Source organism: Ixodes scapularis, unplaced genomic scaffold (assembly GCF_016920785.2).
Source record: "Ixodes scapularis isolate PalLabHiFi unplaced genomic scaffold, ASM1692078v2 ptg001953l_1___fragment_1__unscaffolded, whole genome shotgun sequence".
Taxonomy (NCBI): domain Eukaryota; kingdom Metazoa; phylum Arthropoda; class Arachnida; order Ixodida; family Ixodidae; genus Ixodes; species Ixodes scapularis.
The window spans coordinates 323,546-338,560 of record NW_024610218.1 but is presented as its reverse complement, the minus strand read 5'-3'; the positions used below and the strand labels follow the sequence as shown (position 1 = coordinate 338,560).

The window sequence follows — 15,015 nt, the reverse complement described above, 5'->3', positions numbered from 1 at the left end:
GGGCTTTATGGTGTAGCAGCTCGGGGCGCCACCAGGGAGACGAAACAAAAATGGTACATCCCGTCGGTCCAAGCACATGCAGTGATCTGTTTTTTTTTTTCATTTAAAGGGGAGCAATGCCAAGGATGTTCATTCAAATCTGGAAGCGTTGATCGGGGACAACGTCCCGGTTTACGAGACTTTTGGTTAAATGGCACACACACTTCTAGTGTGGCCAAATAAGAGGAAAGCATTTCAAGGACGGCGACCAAGGGATTGCTGAAGTGGAGCGATTCCTGAACACTGAAGACGACGAGTTCTATAACAATGGCATCCGACATGTGGTCCATCGCTGGAAAAGGTGGGTAACTTTTGGTGGCGAACATGTGGAGTATGACTCAACTCCTACTCAGGTTTGATTGCTGAATCTTTATTCCTTCGTGACAATAATACGAACTTTATGAAGCTATACTAAGCGTATGTACTTCAAGGGAAGTACAAGTTTCCTAAACCTGCTTGAAGTAGTACTTCCCAACACTGAGAATATTACACAAGAGACACCAAGAATTTTGCCATTTCAAGACAACAACGACGAACGTATGAGGAAATTAAATGCCTGTGTGCTTAGCAATAGCCTGTGCAACCCGACTTATAGTTTGAAGGTAACTCAAAACAACCTGTTCATTTTAGCATTGCTAGTACGATAAAAATATTAACAGTTAAAGGAGTTAGGACTTGCATGATACACTTTCGGAGACAACTTTAATGGTTGAACCCATTATGTGTGCCTATACCAATGCTAAATTTGTTTTTTATATTCATTGAACCGCAGGACCCTCGGATCTACCTATTCAGGAAAACCGCCATATTCCTCTTTCGACAAAAAGTTGAGTGTTGCTAAATGTGGGACATACACCAGAGAAAACAATTTTGTTATTGTTATCTTATATAACTGAATAAAACTTCCACTGCTTATAATGCTTTATCTCGTTTATGTAAATCTTGTGTTAGTTTCGATATATCTTGTTCCTTGTTTTGAATGCTGTGAACATGCAGATAAAAAAAACAAAAAAACGTGGCCTTGCGCAGATGCGGGACATGGCAACATATTCAAAAGAGCCTAATAAAATAACCCAATTTGCTCCTTTTAAAGCACTGAGTGTAATGAATAACACAAACACTGTGTGCTAGGCGCATCGTAATTTTCAAAGGGCTAAAAAACGTTTCTTGATGTTTTTATAAATGTAAAAATATAAGTTCTAATCAAACCGACATTATTGCAATTCATTCTTTCTAAAGCATATGTGTGCCAATTTTGATATTGTAGGACATTTTTAAAATGAAAATTCTTATTGTTCGTTAAGATGCCCGAAAATGACGTAAAGAAAAGAAATGTGTTTGAATGTTACCATAGAAGCGTAACGAAACTTTTCCAGAGGAAAAAATAATTTCTGTTAACAATTTTTTGTGGCAAATTGAAGCAACAGAAGACTATGGTGGAGCTAGTAGAATGTGGTCGCAACGACAACCATGTAAGAACTGTGCACACAAAAATGGCTCAAATTTATACAGTTTTGGGTTGCCAGTTTCTTCGAAATGCGCATTTCTCTAATTTTTCAAACTATAGCCAGTCATTAATATTTTTATAATAAAATATAAAGGTTGAAAAATAATTAAAGAACCCCCCCCCCCCCCCCCCCCGAAGTTCTTTTTTTTCAATTTTTTTGCCAGGCGATTGATTATGGTCTCGGAAGGCTACCCAATCAATATTTTGCTACAGTGTCACCATGTATTTTTAATATTATCGAAAAAAAAAACGCAAATCCTCGAAACCGAAACCGAAACTGGACTAGGATGAAAGAGTAACTTAGAGAAGGTGACAGTTGGCGGAAGTCACGTGGCCGTGCAACTTCTTTTATTGAATCAAAGCATTTGCAGCTTTGTAGAAGGCACAAAAATGAGTATCATATTTCGTTCCTATTTTTAATATTGACCGTGTGCCTTCGATGACCCACGACTTTGATTATATTTGGTGGTTGTCTGAACCAAACAAAACAGCAAATGACCACGGAGAAGAGAGTAAGCGCGACTGAAACCGGTTAGTACTCGATCAGCGGATTTCGGGAAGAAGAAAACTGAATTTCCAGCCGCAAATTGCGTTCTGGATAGTTGGGCTCTCATATGTCGGGTATATATAGAAATCTTGGCAAGCATAAGTAAACTGTCGGTGTCCTCTTAAACGCCATAAACCAAATATTTTGTTTGCTTGTTTTTACAAAAGTTTTTTTTCTTTTACTGGCATTTTCCCTTAACACCATGAGCAATCATATATAGTTTGCAATGGACGCCGCATCTGCATCACTGCATAAGCTCTCATGCGAGCAAAACGGAAGGTGTTACAGTGCATTCGTAAATATCAAACATATGATCGAAGCTTCATTCACGAGTGTTCAACATTTATGAACCCAAAATGCAAACCACACAAAACCTGATGATTGCTGCTAGTAAACGTATTAACGTACAGCGTGTCCCCCGGAGGAATTCAATCTCTTCTTTTTCATCGTAGAAATAAATGATGCATTGCTGAGCACTCAATCTCTGCCAAAGTAGAACTAGCAGTTCGAACCAGATGCCAAAGTGTCAGAGCTTGCTGTTACCCTAGTAAACCGTTACAAGTGATTTTCTGATATATATGGGAAAATGGGACCCTTTTTCAGTTCCTGGCGCCCATTCAGATCCATGTACTCAAAGCAGTGTTGGACAAAATACTCTATAAAAGTATTTAAGTTAAGTTACTATATACCTGCGTCATAAAGTATTTAAAATACTACTCAAGTTACTTTCACTGTAAAGTATCGTGAGTAAAGTACAAATACTTAGAAATGTATTTCAGCTACTTTTGACGATACTTCCGCGTTGCTTAATTTGTTTTAAAGACATTCACAACGACAATTATGCACCTACGCAAATCTGGGTTTCCAGAATGGTTTATTAGAACGCAACAACACAAAACAAAAAAAAAGCATCGCAGGGCTATTTTATGCAGTCCGACTATAAAGAGCAAAATATGGTCACGAATGATAAATGATGAGGCGGCGAATGACTGAAGAAACTAAATGTTTGATGGGGCGAACTTGTGCCAAAAACAAAAGAGAGAAAGGCTAGCGTCGCAGGCGTCGATGTCGGCGAAACAGCAGGATCGACTGCTGGGGCGAGACTGACTCCGGACTGCCACTCGGAGCACCTTTTGTTCCCGCGTGGGTTTCTGGAACATTTGGCGTACAAAGTTCGGCGCGTAGAACATTCGTAACTTAATCAGACGACGAAATTCTCGAACTTACCAGAATGTCGAGTTGAAGGAATAAATAAAAGAGAAGTCCGCTTTCTGGTATTGAACCCGGAGCCTCCGCGCAAGAGCCAAGCGCGGAAACCATTCGGCCGCGCTGGGCAACGCACGTGGCAATATCACTGATAGATGTTACAAAACATTTCTGGGACATCAAGAAAGCGGTCGCTTTAGTTGTTGGGGAGGAGGTCAGGCCGTGGCGCCCCAAGTTGCTAACTTCAGAACTAGATGGATGGAGAAAACAAATACAATGGCCGAGAGCTCGGCTGACTTAACCGAACGCGGCGTCAGCGTTCGGCTGGAGTTCGTGTTCTCCAGTGAGGGGGAGGAGGGGATCCTTTGTTACCACTCCGGCCCACACGAACAATGTAGCATGCACCCTGCCCAGCTCAGCACAAAACGCCCAAGTGGGTCAAGCTCGCATCCTCTGACGACTGCTTTCGGGCGAGATCCGGCGTCACTTCACTTAACATCACTTCACTAATTTTTGGTATTTTTTTCATCACACTCTGCCCCGCGCTCCCCTAAAAAAAAGATGACACGCATGAGTATAGGCCTTGCGTTGGGTAAACACCGAGGTGGGAAAGGGGGGGGGGGGGGGTGTGACAAACGGGTTAGAGCGCTTCGCCAATAGTTACATCGCTAAGTATCACATCTTGCGGTGCACCTTAGACGCATCGTTTTACTACAATTCATATTCCCTGTACAGACAGTTCACTATAAACGATTTTGGGACTTTAGATATGAGTGATTGGATAACAAAGAGAACCCACGTAATAGCCACGTCAGTGGTCGCACCTTCTTTAAGTAGGTTGCGTTCAGAAAGACACTCAGCGTTGGGGGGGTGCTATGTTAGGATTTTGAGAGGTCGTCCAGCTTGCAGTTCGTTTCCTGTACTGTTCTCCGCTCATCCAGGTTCCCTTGCAGACAGTGTTCACGACAGAAATAAGTGCCAAACTGACAAACAAAATAAATGAAGGCCTCGACGTTTTGCTTTAGTGGGGTCAAATATACGCTCCGTGCGGCAACTATAGGGAGCGCTTTGAAAAACGCGCGCAGCGCCGGTAGCGGAGGAGCTGGCGTTCGACAGTGAGGCGCGTTCAGCTGCCTGCGGCGACTTTTCGCATGCCAAGCTGTGGCGGCGGAAGCGCGCACGGATGAAACTTTTGCTTTTTGAGCCGATACGTTGAGGGTTACGTTGCATGAGTGCTAAGGCAGAAGGGAACTTTGCTGTTCTCCACTTCTTATATATTGAGTTTGAGTCGTTATTAGGGGTAATTTTTCTAGTTGCTGCCGAAAACGGAGTTGGAGCGATTTTCCGAAAAGCAAGACTGCCGCCACCATAATTGCTCTGAGTGGGAAATTTATATCACTCGTCGCTGCAAATGTAGGACTGCTGGAACGATGATATTTGGAGGCGAGTGAGATATTCATTAGGTTTGTGCAGGAAGTGTGCCAAGTTTCATTAAGACAGCAGAAGTGAAAGTTATGTTTCTAATGAATAAAGAAAATTGGAACTAAAATGTCCTGTTATAGCGGGCTGTGCAAAGAGCAGATTTGGCACACAGGTGCTTGGACTCGTCAGTAACATGACAAAGCATTTATTATACCAAAAAGAGGTGGCATAGAGAAACCAGGTGGAAATTTGGTTTGGGCGGCGTAACTCAGTGAGAACCGGTTTTGACCATGAAAGGGCTGTCAAGAGAATACCACTCATTGTGGGAGGAGCACATTTTACAGGCAGGAGGGAACCAATGGACAGTACTTCCAGTTCGAACCGCTTTGCGATAGGTGGCTCTAAAGCCGAGAAAAAAAATATTGTCTACAGAACTCGGGGTGTCAGCGTTTCCACATCCATAAGGAGGCTGATCAAGAAAGAAAGCACCCCACATAAACTTCCATACTCAAACGTCGATTCTCCAGTGATTCCGAGTTTCATTTTTGTTTTCTTTACATTCATATATGTCACTTTTTTTTTACCGTTCGAATCCTTCTTCATGAAGTACAGATTGCGTGCCATACTTGTCCGGAAATATCATCGAGACGTACGATGGGGACAAAACTTCTTTGGAGGGCATTCCTTCAACGAGATTGGCACTGCATACCCACGAGTGTGGGATGGATTTCAGTTCGTCCCATCGGCGCTAACACATGTAGGCATTACTGGTATGACGCAGAGCGCAGAGCGGAAGTGTAGAATATGTCAGCCGTGCCGACAAAATGGCAGACATGATCGGGAGACCAAATTTCTCGCGTCGTACGGCACGGGTCCATTGTTGTCGCTCTCCCACAAAACATCGGTGAGACGAAAAACTGTGAAAATTTGTCCCCACGAGATACGACGCATAACTATTGAAGCACTTAATTACGCAGCACATGCTCTGAACCAAGCGCAACCGCACCGCTCCTACTTCAATGCGTACCAACGTACGCGGCGTGGTTTCGGTTTCTTTTTCTCCGGGGTTCTCACTGCCTACCTTCGGTAACGGCCGCGCGGCGGCGCGCCAGTCGCGTCGCACGGAGTGTATACAAAAAGCAAAACGAAAATGTCCCCTTTTTTATCTGTGCCCACTTCTCATTTTCTTCTATTTGTTATTTCTTGACACTTAAGTCTGCATTGTTTTCGTAGGTCGTCTCCCAGTCTGCTTGCGCCTCCGGGTGGCATCTTTACTTCCGTAAAGCCACACCTTCGGTTTGAGGATTTTTGGGGAGGACACTTTATACAAACAAAAGGCGCCTGTGGGAAGGCGAGGGGAGAACCTTCATTGTACCAACTTTGGGCTGAAATATGAGTCACAGTCGGCAGAAAAGCAATATTTTCACGAGCTCACTTAAAGTCATCGTAGCTAGTCGGACCTAGCAACAGGATTCGGTTGCTCGAAAGAATGTTCACGTTTGCTCGTGCCACGCCCACCCCACTTCATACCGAAACACTCGAAAAATGTCAGAATGTCAAAAATGTATTAAAGATAATAAGTACAAGATACTTGGAATTGTAATTAAAATATAGTAATAAATACCCTCAATAAAGGTATTTTGCAAGATACCAAGATACACAAAAAAGTATTTAAGATACTGTATCTTGATTAGAGTATTTAAGATAGGCACAAGTCTGATTCAAAGGCTTCGTCGGCCACCACCTTTTAGTTGAAAATGTTAAATAGCTTACAACTTTCATTTAGGTAATGGTTCGTTCTAAAACTTTGGTATCTGGTTCGGACAACTAGCACTACATTCGGGACAAGGTTGAGCGCTCGCCGATGGATAGCTTAATTTTGCAGTGAACAAAACCCGTGACGTCACCGCACCACGCCGATGGTCACTCCACGCTCGTATTTGCCGAGAACGATGAATTTGGTGGTGCGGAACGAATATTGCAGGAGGTTGCACGATCAGCGGTATGGCCATCACAATGGTGGCTGATGTGAGAGCAATGCCTGCCACATATATATTTGGTCAAAAGGAGAAGAATAAGGGAATGCTAAGTGTGGTAGAGTACCGATTCTGAGTATTTAGCTGAAACGTTGTCAATGCTGGATTTCAGAAACGTAGGCACAGGGTTATAGCCACGAGTTCCACAAAACTGATCCAAAGTCTGCAGATTTGAATTCAGGCCACACGCCAGGTATCAAGCTGCAAAGTTTGAAGCCTGAGGCCGTGCCACGCAGCTTACAACAGCAAGTTTAAATCGCGAAAGAGCTGAACATGGGTTTGTCTGCAGCCGATGTCTTGCGAGCCACCAAGAGTACCTTAATTTTCGCCAATAAAATTTGAAAATTATTTTAGTCACTGAATGGGTGAGGTGCTAGCACTGTTTGTCTTGGTTGGGTGAATGGATGGATGCTAATGGCTGTACTTCTTATAACCGGGAGGTAGCATGTGCCACCTAGCCTGGAAACCAAAAATAATGAAAACTGTGATTCCTCCCCTCAGCTCCTCTAAGCCATTTTTCTTTTCCGCCTCCCTTTTTGTAAATTCCGCATCGGTCCAAGAGCTACAAACATCACTCCCCACCATTCCCCTCTCCTTCCTCCCCCTACCAGAGAGAGTCGTCAATTTGCCTCTGGTCAAACCTTGCCAGCGTTACCCCAACATCGAACCCACTGGGAGACAGGGGCGAAGCTTCGGGCCGGCGCCACGTGGGTGGGAATCCCAAGTTTGCTTTGTCCCACCTGACCCCAGCTGTGCCAAATGGCTGTGCAAACTAGTTTTACTTAATTCAATTTGTCCTGGATAATTTTCACCAAACTTCTAACCTTTTCTTTGTGAGTGTGAAATGGTGATTCCCACAATAGACCCTTTGCAAAACGTACAGCGCCACGACGGCAGGGAATTTTGGGAAGCCTCGGTACAGATCACGCGCTTTCACGTTGCGCCTCCGCGACTGCGCGCGCGTCCCGGCAGCGACCGCATAGCAGCCGTCGCAGCCATCCGCCATCCCGCCCATCCGCCGAGTCGTACGCCGTTGGCGGCATACCGTGTCTGTGGCACTGTAAAGGCATCGCGACTTGTACATTCCTTGGGACACTGAACTTTCTGAATTCTTCAGAGTAAACTGCTGATCCTACAAAATGCAATGATTTGGCACAATCGGTATAAAATTGGGAGTAGTTACCATACTTCTGCACCACAAAGAATTCTTGCTGAACTACCACTGGGGGGACGTTATGTTTATTAAATCTAGTAAAATACCAATCACAAAGACGGGCAACGTACTCCACGGAGCTTTATTTTCACCTTTCTGCAAAAGGTCGGTCTCGTCAAGGGTGAGGTCAAGAGATGTACAAATGCCCTCAAGGCGAAGGCTTAAAGGCGGTACAACCTTGGGCTTATGTTCGAAAAGACGAGCAAACCGAGAATGTTGCAAAGCACCATAAGTTGGGTGATTTGGAGAGGACAGGAGTTCTGGAAGCATAAGTCACAGCAAGATAACGTCGTCTGTGCCTAAGTGACATCTGATTGGATTCAGCGTACAAGCTAGGAATGGGCGATGTGCGGAAGGCACCTGTAGCGAGCCTTATACCGAAATGATGGACAGGATCCAACATTTTCAGTGCAGAAGGCCTCGCTGAGTCGCAAACTATAGCGCCATAGTCCAGACGTGACTGGATAGGGGAGTTGTATAGGCGTAGCAGACCTTTTCTGTCGGATCCCCATGACATGTTCGCTAGGACTTTAAGAATATTGGCTGATTTAAGGCACTTCTTTTTCAGGCCCTTCAGGTGGGAAACGAAGTGTAACTTTTTATGAAACGTTATGCCCAAAAATTTATGCTCTGTTTTTACACTAATAGGAACCCTGTTTAACGTCAGTTCTGGATCTAGAAACAGCCCCCGACGCAGAGAAAATGGCACGCAGATAGTCTTCTCGGGTGAAAACTTAAATCCATTTTCGTCAGCCCACTTACTAATTTTGTTGATGGTAAACTGCAGTTGCCGCTCACAGCTAGACAAATTATAAGAAGAAACCGAAATGTGAATATCGTCCAAGGAGAGGGAGTATGAAACGGAAGGTGAAATTACCTTTGACAACGAATTAATCTTTACGGCAAACAAGGAGACGCTCAGTACACCTCCTTGCGGAACACCATTTTCCTGGACATACTGGTCGGATAGTGTGGTGCCAAGTTGAACTTGAAAAGAGCGACCTGTGAGAAAACTGCTTATACACCGCCACATGCGACCACGGACACAACAACCATACAAATCATGAAGGATACCATACCGCCAAGTTGTATCATATGCTTTCTCCAGGTCGAAGAAAACAGAGACACAATGTTGCTTATTTACAAAAGCTTCACGTATTGTTGTTTCCAGACGGACTACGTGGTCCAAAGTAGACCGCCCTTCTCGAAAGCCACATTGATTATTAGCGAAGAAGTGGTTAGGCTCAAAAATGTATATTAACCGCCTGTTAATGAGGCGTTCGAAGGTTTTGCCAAGGCAACTCGTTAACGCGATTGGACGTTAACTACGTGGGTCCGAAGGGTCCTTCCCAGCTTTTAGCAAAGGAATTACATGCGCCTGTTTCTAGATTTGAGGAAAGTAAGCTGCTTCCTAAAAGTATTTGAAAAACCCTAGCTCAGTGATTCTCGAGACAACTGACGGAGCATTTCATAGTGGATTCCATCAGGGCCTCGAGCCGACCTCTTCTTGGGGCCCAGAGCAACCTCTAGTTCTTGCATTGTGAAAGGGGTGATGTATGGCTAGCTACAACCGGACATGGGTATACGGTGACAATCAGCACTTGCTTTAAAACGCTTAAATTCCGTCCGATAATTTCGGCAGCTGGAAACATTCTCGAAGTGCTCTCCAGGCACATTAGCAACATCTTTCAGCGAATTGATAGGGGAGCTAAATAGAGGAATAACATAGCAACGGTATTCCCCTTTGATTTTTTTTATACCTGTCCCAAACTTCCTTCTCCGAAACAAAACTATTTTGGGAGGAAATGTACTTGGTCCAGGACTTCCACTTAGCTTGTCGCCTAGTCCATCGGGCCTTTGCTTTTAATCTTTTAAATGCTATCCTATTTGAAGTAGTAGGGTACCTCCGAAAGGTATCCCATGCCCTATGCTGATTTTTCCTTATGGTGGCACAGTCTTCATTCCACCAAGGCCTACACCTCTTGGGTAAATTCTCAGAGGTGCGAGGAATAGCGTCTTGGGTGGCACTTATGATTAGCTCCGTAACATACACTGTCGCTTCTTCATGTGACAGATGTGCTGAAACTGACGGGTCAAGCACTGCATCAAGTTTAAAGAGTGCCCAGTCGGCTTTCTCGAGTTGGCACCTAGGGGTTTGTTATAAATAGTCGGCAGAGGAACGACGCTTTCATATACAACCGGGAACTGATCACTCCCGAAAGGGTTGTTTAAAACCTTCCAAGAAAAACAGGGAAGTAATGATGGTGATGAAATGGAGAGGTCGATGGATGTGAAGCAATTCTGAGTGTAACTATAAAACGTTGGTTCTTATTTAAAAGATATACGTCCGAGCACAGTAGAAACCTTTCTACAACAGCGCCACGAGAGTCAAGGCGCTTGTGGCCTCACATGGGACTGTGATCATTAAAATCACCACAAATAAAAAAAGTCGTTGGGAGTTACTGAACTAATAATTGAAGTTCATAAAGATGCAGTTGACGATGAGGTGGTAAATGCGAGGACACAACCGTAATAAGACGATCGGCAAGAGCATGTACCGCAACTGCTTCCAGTGATGTACGCAGAGGAACATCCACACACGCCATGCCACTCCGCACAGCAATGGCAACACCACCAGAAGAGTGGTCTGAATCCCGATCCTTTCTAAAAACTCAGTGACGATTAAAAACATTTGTATGGGTGTTGTTAAGATATGTCTCCTGCAAGCACACAGCAATAGGCTGTAGCTCATTCGGAAAGAAATGAATGTTATCAATATTTTGCGGAAGACTTCTACAGCTCTGTATAAAACTATACGTGCTCATGTTAAAAATAGCTTAAGGTAACAACAAAATAAAAAAGGAAACCTTTCCTAGGTGCCCTGGGGCTTTTTGGGTGGCGTTACTCGCGGATTGAGCTATTTCAGTGATGAGTTTTTAAGTCTGGCGTCATCAGGCGGGACCGAAGGAGGGGAAGGAGGTTCACCTAAGTTCTATCCGCTTCTCAGGTTGAACTGCTGAGGGAGCAGCTGGTACGGGCACCTCCTTAGATGTCGAGGCCTCTTCTAAATCCTTAAAACGAAACACACCCTCCTCCTTCCTGGGAGGGGTCCGAGTAACCAAGGCAGGCACATCGTTCGATTGCCCATCCTTCGAAATGGAGGAGCCACCAATGCCTTCTCCCTGAGGCAGCTGTTGCTGCCTCTCCTCTTGTCTCCTCTCCATCAGCACAGAGGCAACCCTCGCCTCTGCACCGTCTGGAGGCCCCTGTGGTGTATTTGGTTCCAACGACAAACGTAGTCGTGGAGCGAATCTTTTTGAGGCAAGGGGAGGTGGTCGAATACCCAGGTTATTAGGACCGACCTGGGTTCCTACCGAAGACTTTCATGGCACACCCCTGCACGTGCCACCAAAAAGTAAGGCCCCTTCTGCAGGAAGGAGAATCGGTTCCTGGCTTCGGGGAACGAAATGTTCTCTTTCACTTTGAGTGTTATAATTTCTTTTTCTTCTTTCCATTTTTTGAAAGATCGGGAATAAGCAGGGTGAGGTTCATTGCAGTTGATGCAGGAAGGTGGATTCGAGCAATTCTCTGCAGGGTGATCATTTTTGCCACACTTGGCACATGTTGTCTTTCCACGGCAGGTCTGGGCGTTATGGCCATACCTCTGGCCGTAAAAACAACGCTGAAGGTTTGGCACATACGGCCGTACTCTACAGTTTAGATACCTCGCTTTGACTGATTCTTGGAGTGCTGTCAGCTCAAAATTCAGGATGACATCCTTTGTCTCAATCTCTTGACCGTACCGACGAGAAGAAATTCGCTTTGCAGCTAAGACTCCTTGGTCACGAAGGCTGTCGACAATTTTATCTTCGGGAGATTCTAGAAGCTCATCTTCTGATATTACGCCTTTAATAGTGTTCAAAGTGCGGGGGGTGATAGAGTAACCCTGTAGTCAGGCACCACGTTGAGTGCCAGCATGTCTGAGCTTTGTTGAGAGGTTACAACTTCAACGAGGAGATCTCCAGATAGCATTTTTTTTTGCTTTAAAATTCTTTCCGATCAAATATTCAAGAGTCTTCGAAACCAGGAAAGGGGATAGCTTGGATAAAGTTTTTTTCCATTTCAGAATGCATGACAAGAAATCGAGGAAACTTCACCGCGGGTGCAAATGCTTTTATAACGTGTACTTCAATCCGGACCCTTTTCAGGGCTCGATCAGGTTTTTGGTTTAGTTTTTAACCCATAAGAAATTGGGAGGCGTTCGGCGTCTGTAGCGCGCCACCCACCATGGAGCCCAGCATGGGGATAGGTAATGCGCCGTAGCAATAAAGGTTTTGCTGACGACATTGTAGCAGGGCACAAGCTGTGTCATGCTAGTGAAAGAGCTCATCCAATCATGTACCGTAGGACGCCCTACGTCACACCGTTCCTCGCCTTGATAAAGGCGCACTTTGGAACAATAAACATTATTCATCACCCGACTGGTGGCCCGCTGACATGATGGCAGCGGTGGGATTCGAACCCACGCCTCCGAGGAGACTGTTGTTTTTGGATCAAAGTATGACAGAACCGCTGCTTCGATCAAAGCTCGTCTTAGCGCGTCAAAACTGTTTTGCTGCTGTTCGGTCCACACCCAGGCAACATCCTTGCACAGTAGAGCTCTCAGCGGCGCAGTCACGTCGGACATGCGACGTACAAAACGCTGCACAAAGTTCATTGTGCCAAGAAAAACTTGCAACTCCTAACTGTTTGAGGGTGGCGGCATCGCCAGGATGTCATTAGCGCGGTCCGGGTCCAGGCGCAGGCCTTGCGTGGTCAGGATGCGACTTAGGTAGCGGACTTCTGTCTGCAAAAAAGTACATTTCTTGAGATTCAGTCGCAGATTGTAATCTCGGCAGCGCGAGAGCAGCAGTGTCAAGTGATGGTCGTGCTCTTCTTTTGTTCTGCCCCAGAGTAGAATATCGCCCATCACCACGGCGACACAGGGTAGCCCTTCTAGTAGGCGGTGCATTGCTGCTTGAAAAATTTCTGGCGCGGATGCGATCCCAAACGGCATCCGGAGGAAGCGATATCACCCGTACGGTGTGCTCATCGTGCAAAGTTCGGAACTCGACTCTGCAAGTTTGATTTGCTAAAATCCTGACGCCGTATCTAGGGTCAAAAAGAATTTCGCTCCAGACAGTAGTGGCGCGACGTCCTCTAGGATTGGCATTGGGTATTTTTCACGCAAAAGTGTTTTGTTGAGTGCAGTAGGGTCCAAACAAATACGCATTTTGTCATTTTTAAGGACGGTGACCATGTGGCTAGACCATGCAGTAGGCTCTGTTACCTTGGTTATGACGCCTTGCTCTTCCATGCGCTGAAGTTCCGCCTTGACCTTGTCTTGAAGGGCAACTGGAACTCTCCTGGCCGGCACGACGACTCCAACAATTCCAGGTTTCAGCTTCATTTGATACTCGACATCTTTCAATTGCCCAAGGCCTTTGAAAACTTCTGCGAAAGGTTGTGCGGCTTGGTACAAGTTCTCTAGATGAACCTTCTGCACCCGGTATAGAAGTCTCAGGCGCTCGGCAACGGATCCGCTCAAGGTGATCGGCACATGTTGTTCTACGACACAGAAGAGTTCTTCGTGCGCTCTGCCATTTGCGGAAAGAAGCAATTTTACTTTCTCGTGAGCAGTCGTCTTGTTTCCGGAAAACGCAGTTAGCGCGACTTGACACTCTTGCCCAGGCTTATCTGAAAGCTTTACGACGTCTTGCATTGATATGACGCAGCAGTTGGCGCCCGTATCTAGCTTGCACGCCATTGGTTTGCCCTCAATGTGAACTGACGCGCTCCAGTTGTCGGTCGCGACCCAGTTTACCGTTAATGCTTCGAGGAAGAATTCATCGTCACTTTCGGTGTGCAGAGCGCGTAGTTCTTTCTTCGGTTTCTTCGCGCTTTGTTGAAGCACAGGCGTCTTGCACACTTGAGCAAAGTGATTAACCCTTCCACATTTCTTGCACGTTTTTCCTTTTGCTGGGCAGGTTTCGCCGCGGTGAGCAAAATAGCCGCATTTAGAGCAGAGACTCTTTTTCGCAGCAACAGCTTTAATAGTTGTCTCAGGTGCGCCTTGCGCTGTTCCAGTGCGCTCCCGGAACTTTTCCTGCCCTTGTTCGTGAAGGCCACACAGCTCAACGGTCTTTTCGTAGGTTGGGTTTTCAACAAGTAATTTCCGCTGCAGGCTCTTGTCTCGAACTCCTAAGATGATACGGCTGCGTAGCATCCGATCTTCTAGCTCTCCAAATTCGCAATTCTTTGCTAGAATCCTTAGCTCTGTTAACCATTCGTTGAAAGGTTCACCCTCTTTTTGGCATCTTGACCCGAATCTGAATTCCTGGAAAGTCAGCTTTGTAGCGTGCTTGTAGTATTCTTCGAACTTTTGAATCAGTACTTCTACACTCTTTCTTTTTTCATCTGTAGTGAACTTAAAGGTGTCATACGCCTTTCTGGCTTCTTCTCCGATTGTTATTAGTAAGGTTGCTGCCTGCACTTTCTCCGGCTGCTTGCTCAATTGCGTAGCGGTGGAAAACAAGGCGAACTCATGTTTCCAATTTTTCCATCCGAGCCATGCGTCGCCTGAGGTGTCAGGGGCTTCAGTGGCGACAGCAGCGTTGACGGCAATGGGGGCATCAGCGGCGTTGACGGTTTCGACATCTCGACTTATCCGCTTACAGACATTACGCTATCAGTGCTGCCAAGACACTATAACCTAGTGTGGGTCCAGACAAGGAATCCGTCGCCACCCAAGGTTAGCCCTTGGGTGAATAGAAATGAAAGAAGAGTAGAGAAAAGAGAAAGATAAGAGGGGATAGTAGAAGATATGGCGACTGACTGAATCATCCTGGTCGGGCCAAGCCAGGACATCCGTCTGCGGGAAGCGGGGGCCGAAGTGGTGTATTTCCTCAACCGGGGGGCCCCGAAGGGTCCAAACCTACCCCGGGCTCGACTCAACCACCAGGATGCCCTTTTCCTCGGACACGGGAAAGCCACGTACAGTCAGACG

At 45.8% G+C, this 15,015-nt stretch overlaps 1 pseudogene; it reads right to left on the bottom strand.

Annotated features, from left to right (window-relative positions):
- LOC115313878 overlaps positions 1–14,666 on the bottom strand; it is a 124,154-nt pseudogene extending 109,488 nt beyond the window's left edge.
- Between the last annotated feature and the right edge of the window lie 349 nt (positions 14,667–15,015).